We start from the raw sequence: 12,959 nt of genomic DNA, 5'->3' as shown, positions 1-12,959 counted from the left end.
AAGTGTCAGCCACCAGTGGAGTGAGCTTGGAGATGGCTTCATTTGCATTCCTGTAGTCCAGCGTCACTCGCCAGTCACCACTTGATTTTTTTCACTGACCCTACTATTCGAGGCAGAATGTGTCTTTTCAACTATACCCATGTCCCATAGATCTTTAATCACTACTTTAGTAGCGGCCATAGCTTCCTTGCCAGTGAGATATTGTTTTGTGCAAGGTGGAGCAATACCTGTCAAGCACACTGGTTCTGTATCCAAAGTTCCAAACTCATTTTTCTTCGTAGTCTAAATAGGATGGTTCTGAACTGTAGATCCCTGCAGTTGTCTAATTTTCCACATCAACTTCCCTTCAGAGATGTTCAGTGTAGAGTCAAGTTGCATAATAACATCAGGGCCTAAAATAGGTTGTTCAAAGGAGCCTATCCACACCCCTGCATCAATCTTCATTGGACCAATAGAAACTGATAATGGTTTGGTCTGTTTCATATCTGTTTCCCCTCCCCCACTCCTGTTGCTCTCATCTTCTTGCCCGTGTACTGAGGACATATATGTTTTGCATACGATATGGGCAATACAGTGACTTCAGCACCCGTATCTACTAAAAAATATACTGCAACATTGTTAACCATCATGTTCACGTATATTCCATCAGATTTCATATGTACACCAGCTGAGATGTGAAAGAGGGAGTCTATTAGTTTACCTCCACGGCATCCAGCAAACTCTGCTGCTGAGCCGGAGAGAGCTTCTTACATTTCTGCATCAGCCTTATGTTGTTGGGGCTGTTGTCCTGCTTCCATTTTCACTTAGACGGAACCTACTTCTCCTGGCCATTCCTCATAAGGACACGTTTTCTTTTACAACAGTCTCGTTGCCAGTGACCAGAAATCCAGCAATAATGACACACCAGGTTTCTCTTCTGCTGAACGAATAATGTTGTTGGTTTCACTTGGAACCTGCACAACTCTGATAACAGCCGGTTTATTATGTTGATTGATGTCTCTGTCCAGTCGTAACAGTCTGTCGACGATGTCACCGTAGTTTTGTCTCTCCCAGTCATTATTTGTGGAAACAAAGGTTTTGTGTGGATTGCATCAGCTGATGGGTGATTACACTCAATTCCTCCAAAAATGGGGCATCTTCATCTTCCATGTCGGGTAACACACTGTGTCTAACCACCTCTGCTCTAAATCTTTCTTTAAATTCAACAAACGGTTCTTTTGGTTTTTGGACACATTTGGTTCTCTCCGCAAATGGTGGTTGCATTGGTCAGACCCTTAAGGTAAACATGTGTGGCTCTCCATCCATCGGCCACATCTTGCTCTTCACCACCCACAGCTCTATGAACCTTTTCTTCAAGTACACCATGTTCACGGCTGTTCAAAACAAAGGCTAGTAACTGTAACCCAACATAAGGATAAGGATGTAGATTGTAGAGTTTCTTATAACGCTTCAAATGGTTCCGTGTCTTCATACCCATGTCTCGTGGATGTTTCAACATTTTTGGCCATTCATCCAACTGTTTTGGAGATGTTTATTTATGTGTGATTACTGTCACTGGAGGTTTGTCTTTACTTCATTTTACCTCCTGTGTTCTGGTTGGCCTAAGTTCGTCACTGCTGTCAGAATATGTTGACTCAAAGCCAGGTATTGCTGACCAGATGCTTGAAACCTGAGACTGGCCAATGAAAAGATTAAGATGAGCAAAAGAACACAGACACTGGACAGAGGAACTCTGCCTAGAAGGCCAGCATCCCGGAGTCGCCTCTTCACTGTTGACGTTGAGACTGGTGTTTTACGGGTACGATTTAATGAAGCTGCCAGTTGAGGACTTGTGAGGCATCTGTTTCTCAAACTAGACACGCTTATGTACTTGTCTTCTTACTCAGTTGCTGCACCAGGGCCTCCCTCTCCTCTTTCTATTCTGGTTGGAGACAGTTTGCTCTGTTCTATGAAGGGAGTAGTACACAGTGTTGTACAAGATCTTCAGTTTCTTGGCAATTTCACACATGGAATATCCTTCATTTCTCAGAACAACAATAGACTGATGAGTTTCAGAAGAAAGTAATTTGTTTCTGGCCATTTTGAGCCTGTAATCAAACCCACAAATGCTGATGCTCCAGATACTCAACTAGTCTAAAGAAGACCAGTTTTATTGCTTCTTTAATCAGGACAACAGTTTTCAGCTGTGCTAACATAATTGCAAAAGGGTTTTCTAATGATCAATTTGCCTTTTAAAATGACAAACTTGGATTAGCTAACACAATGTGCCATTGGAACACAGGAGTGATAGTTGCTGATAATGGGCCTCTGTACGTCTACGTAGATATTCCATAAAAAAATCTGCCGTTTCCAGCTACAATAGTCATTTACAATATTAACAAAGTCTACACTGAATTTCTGATGAAGTTGATGTTATTTTAATGGACAACAAAATGTGCTTTTGTTTAAAAAAACAGGGCATTTATAAGTGACCCCAAACTTTTGAACGGTAGTGTATACAAACTCATCAAAAAAAGAAACGTCCCTTTTTCAGGACCCTGTCTTTCAAAGATAATTCGTAAAAATCCAAATAACTTCACAGATCTTCATTGTAAAGGGTTTAAACACTGTTTCCCATGCTTGTTCAAGAACCATAAAAATTAATGAACATGCACCTGTGAAATGGTCGTTAAGACACTAACAGCTTACAGACGGTAGGCAATTAAGGTCACAGTTCTGAAAACTTAGGACACTAATAAGGCCTTTCTACTCTGAAAAACACCAAAAGAAAGATGCCCAGGGTCCCTGCTCATCTGTGTGAATGTGCCTTAGGCATGCTGCAAGGAGGCATGAGGACTGCAGATGTGGCCAGGGCAATAAATTGCAATGTCCGTACTATGAGACGCCTAAGACAGCGCTACAGGGAGACAGGACGGACAGCTGATCATCCTCGCAGTGGCAGACCACGTGTAACAACACCTGCACAGGATCGTTACATCCGAACATCACACCTGCGGGACAGGTACAGGATGGCAACAACAACTGCCCGAGTTACACCAGGAACGCACAATCTCTCCATCAGTGCTCAGACTGTCCGCAATAGGCTGAGAGAGGCTGGACTGAGGGCTTGTAGGCCTGTTGTAAGGCAGGTCCTCACCAGACATCACCGGCAACAATGTCGCCTATGGGCACAAACCCACCGTCGCTGGACCAGACAGGACTGGCAAAAAGTGCTCTTCACTGACGAGTCATGGTTTTGTCTCACCAGGAGTGATGGTCGGAATCGTGTTTCTCGTCAATGGAATGAGTGTTACACCAAGGCCTGTACTCTGGAGCGGGATCGATTTGGAGGTGGAGGGTCCAATGATGCTGTGCCACTGACTTAGTCTGGCTTTAATTCCAGTTTGTATAAAAATATATAATTGATTTTGGATTCATGTCATTTCACCCATAAACCAAAGTTAAAGGACTAAATTAAACTTTAAATGCGCTTCAAATAAAGGTTGCTTTGGTCTCCCAAGTGGTGCAGCGGTCTAAGGCACTGCATCGCAGTGCTTGAGGCGTCACTACAGACCCGGGTTTGATCCCAGGCTGTGTCACAACCGGCCGTGACTGGGAGTCCCATAGGGTGGTGCACAATTGGCCCAGCGTCGTCCGGGTTAGTGGAGGTTTTGGCCGGGGGGGGGGCCTTTACTTGGCTCATCGCGCTTTAGTGACTCCTTGTGGTGGGCCGGGCACCTGCAGGCTGACTTCCGGTCGTTAGTTGAACAGTGTTTCCTCCGACACATTGGTGCGGCTGGCTTCCGGGTTAAGCAGGCGGGTGTTAAGAAGCGTAGTTTGGCAGGTCATGTTTCGGTGGACGCATGACTCTCCAGAGCTTTTTGGGGCGTTGCAGCAATGAGACAAGATCGCAATTGGATATTACGAGAAAAGGGGTATAAAATAAAGGTTGATTTGACCCTATTCTTTAACTTTGCAATATTGATGATATGAGTGATAAAGTATGGCCAAATTGTATTTGCTCTGTTAAACCTAGACTTAGGAATAACTTTGATAGCAACAGTTAATCAATTAAGTTAAGTGGCATTCTCATGGTAGCACATTGGTAATAATCAGTGACAAATATTATACCTAAGCAGGGCTGGGCTTGGTTAAAACCCTGGATGGGAGACCAGGGTAGCTGTAGATCAGTGGTCACCAACCTTTGAGTCGAGATTACTTTCTGAGTCAAATTACAAGCCAAGATCTACCATTGATTGTTTTTTTTAACATGATTTAAAAAATGTATGCCTATGCAACATTAACCTATTAAAAACAGTACTGTAGTAATGAGGTTTGTGCAGTAAGTTGTTGGCCCAAAACACCACAGCATATTGGCTGAATTGCCCTGCCAATGCATTCTTGTTTATCTCAGATCATTTAAAAAAAAGTATATTTCAACAATTGAAGTAGGCTATATGATCACACCGGTAATAGACCAGTTGTTCTATTACTTGTGAGGCACAGCTGAGGTAACAAATAAAAATTGGCTTTTATTTTAGGGGGCTGATTGAGCCTGCATCTGATGGTCAGTCTCAGTGGAGGGAAAGGGTAGCAGACCAGGTGCGCTCCTCATCCTCCACTCTCAATATCCTCCGCTGACACTGACCAAGTCCTACTTAAGTAGTTTTTGGGGGAATCTGTACTTTACTATTTATATTTTTTTCAACTTTTACTTCACTACATTCCTAAAGAAAATAATGTACTTTTTACTCCATACGTTTTCCCTGACACCCAAAAGTACTCATTACATTTTGAATGCTAATAGGACAGGAAAATGTGGTTTAAATCACATACTTATCAAGAGAACATCCCTGGTCATCCCTCCTGCCTCTGATCTGGCGGACTCACTAAACACATGCTTCGTTTGTAAATGATGTCTGAGTCCGCCCCTGGTTATCTGTAAATAAAATAAACGCAAATGTGGCTGTCTGCTTTGCTTAAGACAAAGAATTTGAAATGATTTATACTTGTACTTTTGATACTTAAGTATATTTTAGCGATTACATTTACTTTTGATACTTAAGTATATTTAAAACCCAGTACTTTTAGACTTTTACTCAAGTAGTATTTTACTGGTTTACTTTCACTTTTACGCAAGTATGACTATTGGGTACTTTACACCACTGCGCCTATGTCCAGAGAAAGTGAAATATTCCTTGATATTAAAAAGACCCAAGCCGCTAATAATAAGCCTATCGATACATTTTCCTAATCAGTCATTGCAGCTGCAGTGCTGGTTGTAGCACAAGTGCATTTTATAACTTATGTAAGTGTTGAATAGAAAGTGTTGACAGTGCCGAGTAAACTTAAGAGCTCAAAAACAGCAGCTCTGCTGTATTTGTTGACAGTCTAGTCATAGATTTTATACTTTTTAAACTGTCTCAACTTTGCAGTAGCTTTGTTTTACGTCTGCTACATTACTGTAGAGAGTAATCTGAGCCATCCGATTGGCCAGTGGTAGGCCTATAGTGCACTTGATTTGCTCCCCCAGGAGCACTGTGTGCCGGGTAGGCGCGCAGTGCAGCTGAATCTGGTGCACCTACCCCCAACATTACAAGATGAAGAAGGAAAAAAAAATTGGAACGCAAGGCTTATCTCTTGTTTTTTTTTACAGAAATGTTTGGCATCGACTAGGAATGCCTTGGAGATCGACCGGTTGTTGACCACTGCTGTATATCAGTTCCCCAGTAGGAGGTGCTGACCAGCCTATTGTTTTGTTTTCTGATAGTGGATATAATGTTGACGATCTGACGTAAAGTTACAAATTCAACAAGGTTTGTCTGTTTTAATTTGATTTCCATGACTATCTTGTGGTTGAAATATCACCTTCAAAACAGTTGATAACGTTTTTCAAATGCAATGTATTTTTCACAGATTCCACATCACAATATTGATTCAACCAGTTTTTGCACAGTGGGACTCTGGGTCTGCCCTCAATGTGTCCCGTTAAGATGACCTGTTTGAGCCATGATGAGGGAGGGTGTGTGCTCACATGCAATTTAGGAGTCCCACCTCAGGCAAACAGGGTATTATAAATCAAGCCATTCTTCAGGGATAGAGAGTCTAGAGAGAAGATCACCTTGAGGATCCCCAGTGCAGTCTGCATACACACATATGCAATGGAACACCCCCCCCCCCCCCCCCCCCATCCACACACACACACTACGATCCATGCATCTGAGAGCGTTCAGAAAAGTGTCTAAAAATATATTTTTTCCCACATGCACTGTGCCATATAAAATATTTATAGTGACTCACAGTCCTTTAGCTCTGGCATTGATGCAGCAAGACTCAGAGGGGGTGCATGTGTGTGCGCATGAGTCAAGTTCAGGTTCTAGATCCCAGGCCACCACACAGACAAGGTTTAAGGAAGTTTGTTTACTTCAAAATAATAATTTTGGTTACACCATTGCACACAAATACTGAGTCCCAAAGATAATGTACATGCTTCTACTCATGGTGGCGCTTCTACTCAAACACTCATCCAGTATTTGCCCGTCGGTAGTCGGTTGCCAGTCGTTCCTCATCGTCCATTTTCATCAAGTGTCTATGGGGGGGGGGGGGGGGGGGTAGTAAAACATGCATGAGCAGGGAGACATTCTGAACAGAAGGAGAGTGTGGTCGACTCTGGTAGGAGAGTGTGATCGACTCAGGTCCCCATCTGGCTGCAAGGTCATTGGTGGCTGGGGTGACGGCGGCAGCAGCAGTTTGGCACTAGTCTTACTCCTATAGCAGCAGTCCAGAAATGAGTTAGAAGCTCTATTATAACCAAGCAGGTTCTTGTTAGGTCAATGAGGCCCAGGTGTGGCAGACCGAGGCCAATTCCCGTCTCCAAGGAGAACAGCTGTTATGTTTGAAAAGAAGCAAACAAACACTTGTTCTCAGTTGAGGCTGACGTTTATCTAAACGAGTAGCATCTCACATACAACAGAAATAGAACAACTAAATCACCTAACGACTTCCGATAACAGATAAAACAGACTGTGCAATCGATAATGCCAATCATGGATGCTATACTAATCAATCAGTGATAAACACAACAGAACACCAGCCAAAGGGGAGGGGTCTACATTAAATCAAATAAGAAAACTAGTAAGAGAAACACAGCAAACCAAGGTAAATCATGCAAAGTGAAATGGCAGACGTTTTGGAAATGAAAAGTCACTGCAAACTCTAAATACATATTAAATACACACAAAGAAGACGTGTCTATAATTAGGGAAAATCTAGGGAGGGCAGCATGTGTCAAGTGTGTACCAGATTAAAAGAAAGGAGACAAGGATACAGCAGTTTGTTTATATTTTTGATGGAAGTCATATAAAAAGTATGGCTCATTTCTTTAATGAGTCTGACGCAAAGGATATAATGTTGCTCCCGGACAAGGCCCAAATCCCTGTCATTTGCATCAAGGAAAGAAGAAAATACAGGGGGCGCAGATCAGGGTGCCTTGTGAGAATTTGTTCGCGAGTGGGTAACCCGCCTCTACTATCCGTTCTATTGGCCAACATGCAATCACTGGAGAATAAACTGGATGAGCTCGGGTTCGAGACTATCCTACCAACAAGACATTAAAAACTGTAATATCTTATGTTTCACCGAGTGGTGGCTGAACGACGACACGGATAATATACAGTTGGCTGGGTTTTCCGTGCATCGGCAGGACAGAACAGCTATATCCGGTAAGCCGAGGGGTGGGGGTGAGTGTCTATTTGTCAATAACAGCTGGTGCGCGATGTCTAATAATAAGGTAGTCTCGAGGTATTGCTCGCCTGAGGTAGAGTACCTCATGATAAGCTATAGACCACATTATCTGCCAAGAGAGTTTTCAGCTATATTTTCATAGCCATCTATTTACCACCACAAACCGATGCTGGCACTAAGACCGCACTCAATGAGCTGTATAAGGCCATAAGCAAATAAGAAAATACTCATCCAGAAGTGGCGCTCCTAGTGGCCGTGGACTTTCATGCGGGCAAACTTAAATCCGTTTTACTTAATTTCTACCAGCATGTCACATGTGCAACCAGACGAAAAAAAACTCTAGACCACCTTTACTCCACATACAGAGACGCGTACAAACCTGTCCAACGCCCTCCAATTTGGAAAATCGGACAAAAATTATATCCTGATTCCTGCTTACAAGCAAAAACTAAAGCAGGTAGTACCAGTGACTCGCTCAATACGGAAGTGGTGAGATGACGCGGATGCTACACTACAGGACTGTTTTGCTAGCACAGACTGGAATATGTTCTGGGATTCATCCAATGGCATTGAGGAGTATACCACCTCAGTCACCGGCATCATCAGTAAATGCATCGGCAATGTCGTCCCCACAGTGACCGTACATGCATATCCCAACCAGAAACCATGCATTACAATTAACATCCACACTGAGCTGCCGCTTTCAAGTAGCGGGACACTAATCCAGAAGCTTATAAGAAATCCCGCTATGCCCTCAGACGAACCATCAAACAGGCAAAGCGTCGATACAGGACTAAGATTGAATCCTACTACACCAGCTCTGACGCTTGTCGGATGTGGCAGGGCTTGCAAACTATTACGGACTACAAAGGGAAATCCAGCCGTGAGCTGCCCAATGACGCGATCCTACCAGACGGGCTAAATGCCTGTTATGCTCGCTTCGAGGCAAGCAACACTGAAGTATGCATGAGAGCACCAGCTGTTCTGGACGACTAAATGATCACGCTCTCTGTAGTTGATGTGAGCATGACCTTTAAACAGGTCAACATTCACAGGGCCGTGGGGCCAAATAGATTGCCAGGACGTGTACTGAGAGCATGCGTGGACCAACTGATGTCACTTCACTGACATTTTCAACCTCTCCCTAACCGAGCCTGCAATACCTACATGTTTCAAGCAGACCACCATAGTCCCTGTGCCCAAGAAAGCGAAGGTAACCTGCCTAAATGACTACTGCCCAGTAGCACTCACATCGGTAGCCATGAAGTGCTTCGAAAGGGTGGTCATGGCTCACATCAACACCATCATCCCGGAAACCCTAGACTCACTCCAATTCACATACTTTCTCAACAGATCCACAGATGACGCAATCTCAATCGCACTCCACACTGCCCTTTATCATCTGGACAAAAGGAACACCTACAGTGGCAAGAAAAAGTATGTTTACCCTTTGGAATTACCTGGACTTCTGCATAAATTGGTAAAAAATGTGATCTGATCTTCATCTAAGTCACAAAAATAGACAAACACAGTCTGCTTAAACCAACAACACACAAACAATTATATGTTTTCATGTCTTTATTATACACACCATGTAAACTTATGTATCTGAACCCTTGGATTTAACAACTGGTTGAACCTTCTTTGGCAGCAATAACCTCAACCAAACGTTTTCTGTAGTTGTGGATCAGACCTGCACAACGGTTAGGAGGAATTTTGGACCATTCCTCTTTACAAAACTGCTTCAGTTCAGCAATATTCTTGGGATGTTTGGTGTGAACCGCTCTCTTGAGGTCATTCCACAGCATCTCAATCGGGGTGAGGTCAGGACTCTGACTGGGCCATTCCAGAAGGCATATTTTCTTCTGTTGAAGCCATTCTGTTGTTGATTTACTTCTGTGTTTTGGGTCGTTGTCCTGTTGCATCACCCAACTTCTGTTGAGCTTCAATCGGCGGACAGATAGCATTACATTCTCCTACAAAATGTCTTGATAAACTTGGGAATTACTTTTTCCGTCGATGATAGCAAGTTGTCCGATGTTGGTGTGCTGTGCCTTTTTTTCCCCACACAGTGTTCTGTGTTCCTTCCAAACAACTCAACTTTACTTTCATCTGTCCACAGAATATTTTGCCAGTTGCACTGTGGAACATCCAGAAGCTCTTTTGTGAACTTCAGACGTGCACAATGTTTTTTTGTGGACAGCAGGGGCTTCTTCCGTGGTGTCCTACCATGAACACCATACTTGTTTAGTGTTTTATTTATCGTAGATTCGTCAACGGCGATGTTAGCATGTTCCAGAGATTTCTGTAAGTCTTTAGCTGACACCAGGATTCTTCTTAAAACCTCATTGAGTATTCTGCGCTGTGCTCTTGCAGTCATCTTTGCAGGACGGCCATTCCTAGGGAGAGTAGCAACAGTGCTGAACTTTCTCCATTTATAGACATTTTGTCTTACTGTGGACTGATGAACATCAAGGCTTTTAGAGATACATTTGTAACCCTTTCCAGCTTTATGCAAGTCAACAATTCTTAATCTTGGGTCTTCTGAGATCTCTTTTGTTCGAGGCATGGTTCACATCAGGCAATGCTTCTTGTGAATAGCAAACTCACATTTTGTGAGGGGTTTTTATAGGGCAGGGCAGCTCCAACCAACATCCCCAATCTCATCTCAATGATTGTAGTCCAGGTTAGCTGACTCCTGACTCCAATTAGCTTTTGGAGAAGCCGTTAGCCTAGGGGTTCACATACTTTTTCCAACCTACACTGTGCATGTTTAAATTATGTATTCAATATAGACAAGAAAAATACAATTTGTGTGTTATTAGTTTAAGCAGACTGTGTTTGTCTGTTGTTGTGACTTACAGTAGATGAAGACCAGATCAAATGTGATGACAAATTTATGCAGAAATCTAGATAATTCCAAAGGGTTCACATACTTTCCACTGTATGTGAGAATACTGTTCATTGACTACAACTCAGTGTTCAACACCACAGTGCCCACAAGGCTCATCACTAAGCTAAGGACCCTGGGACTAAACACCTCCCTCTGCAACTGGATCCTGGACTTCCTGACGTGGTGCCCCCAGGTGGTAAGGGTAGGCAACAACACATCTGCCACGCTGATCTTCAACACAGGGGCCCCTCAGGGGTGCGTGCATAGTCCAGTCCTATGGAGTGGACTCCATGTTCACCCACAACTGCGTGGCCAAGCACAACTCCAACACCATCATTAAGTTTGACGATGACACAACGCTGGTAGGCCTGATCACCTACAACGATGAGACAGCCTATAGGGAGGAGGTTAGTGACCTGGCAGTGTGGTGCCAGAACAACAACCTCTCCCTCAACGTGAGCAACAAACTATCATGGTCCAAACACACCACGAAAGTTGTGAAGAGGACACCACAATGCCTTTTCCCCAGATCCTCAAAAAGTTCAACAGCTGCACCATCGAGAGCATCCTGACCGGTTGCATCACCGCCTGTAATGGCTACAGAGGGTAGCGCCTTACTGGGGCCAAGCTTCCTGCCATCCAGAACCTACAGTTGAAGTCGGAAGTTTACATACACCTTACCAAATATATTTAATCTCAGTACTTCACAATTCCTGACATTTAATCCTAGTAAAAAATCCCTGTTTTAGGTCAGTTAGGATCACCACTTCATTTTAAGAATGTGAAATGTCAGAATAATAGTAGAGAGAATGATTTATTTCAGCTTTTATTTCTTTCATCACATTCCCAGTGGGTCAGAAGTTTACATACGCTCAATTAGTATTTGGTAGCATTGCCTTTAAATTGTTTAACTTGGGTCAAATGTTTCGGGTAGTCTTCCACAAGCTTCCCACAATAAGTTGGGTGAATTTTGGCCCATTCCTCCTGACAGAGCTGGTGTAACTGAGTCAGATTTGTAGGCCTCCTTGCTCGCACACGCTTTTTCAGTTCTGCCCACAAATGTTCTATAGGATTTGAGGTCAGGCTTTGTGATGGCCACTCCAATACCTTGACTTTGTTGTTCTTAAGCCATTTTGCCACAACTTTGGAAGTATGCTTGGGGTCATTGTCCATTTGGAAGACCCATTTGCGATAAAGGTTTAACTTCCTGACTGATGTCTTGAGATGTTGCTTCAATATAGCTACAGCATTTTCCTTCCTCAAGATGCCATCTATTTTGAGAAGTGCACCAGTCCCTCCTGCAGCAAAGCACCCCCACAACATGATGCAGCCACCCCTGTGCTTCACGGTTGGGATGGTGTTCTTCTGCTTGCAAGCCTCTCCATTTTTCCTCCAAACATAACAATGGTCATTATGGCAAACAGTTCTATTTTTGTTTCATCAGACCAGAAGACATTTCTCCAAAAAGTACGATCTTTGTCCCCATGTGCAGTTGCAAACCGTAGTCTGTCTTTTTCATGGCTGTTTTGGAGCAGTGGCTTCTTCCTTGCTGAACGGCCTTTCAGGTTATGTCGATATAGGACTTGTTTTACTGTGGATATAGATACATTTGTACCTGTTTCCTCCAGCATCTTCACAGGGTCCTTTGCTGTTGTTCTGGGATTGATTTGCACTTTTCGCACCAAAGTACGTTCATCTCTAGGAGACAGAACGCGTCTCCTTCCTGAGCGGTATAACGGCTGAATGGTCCCATGGTGTTTATACTTGTGTACTATTGTTTGTACAGATGAATGTGGTACCTTCAGGCATTTGGAAATTGCTCCCAAGGATGAACCAGACTTGTGGAGGTCTACCATTATTTTTCTGAGGTCTTGGCTGATTTCTTTTGATTTTCCCATGATGTCAAGCAAAGAGGCACTGAGTTTGAAGGTAGGCCTTAAAATACATCCACAGGTACACCTCCAATTGACTCAAATGATGTCAATTAGCCTATCAGAAGCTTCTAAAGCCATGACATCATTTTCTGGAATTTTCCAAGCTGTTTAAAGGCACAGTCAACTTAGTGTACGTAAACTTCTGACCCACTGGAATTGTGACACAGTGAATTATAAGTTAAATAATCTGTCGGTAAACAATTGTTGTAAAAATTACTTGTGTCATGCACAAAGTAGATGTCCTAACCGACTTGCCAAAACTATAGTTTGTTAACAAGAAATTTGTGGAGTGGTTAAAAAACAAGTTTTAATGACTTCAACCTAAGTGTATGTAAACTTCCGACATCAACTGCCCAAAAAATTGTCAAAGACTCCAGTCACCCAAGTCATAGACTGTTTTCTCTGCTACC

The sequence above is a fragment of the Salmo salar genome, chromosome 27, assembly GCF_965601325.2.
Source record: "Salmo salar chromosome 27, fSalSal1, whole genome shotgun sequence".
NCBI classification, from domain to species: Eukaryota; Metazoa; Chordata; class Actinopteri; order Salmoniformes; family Salmonidae; genus Salmo; species Salmo salar.
Note: the sequence above shows the minus strand (reverse complement) of the source record.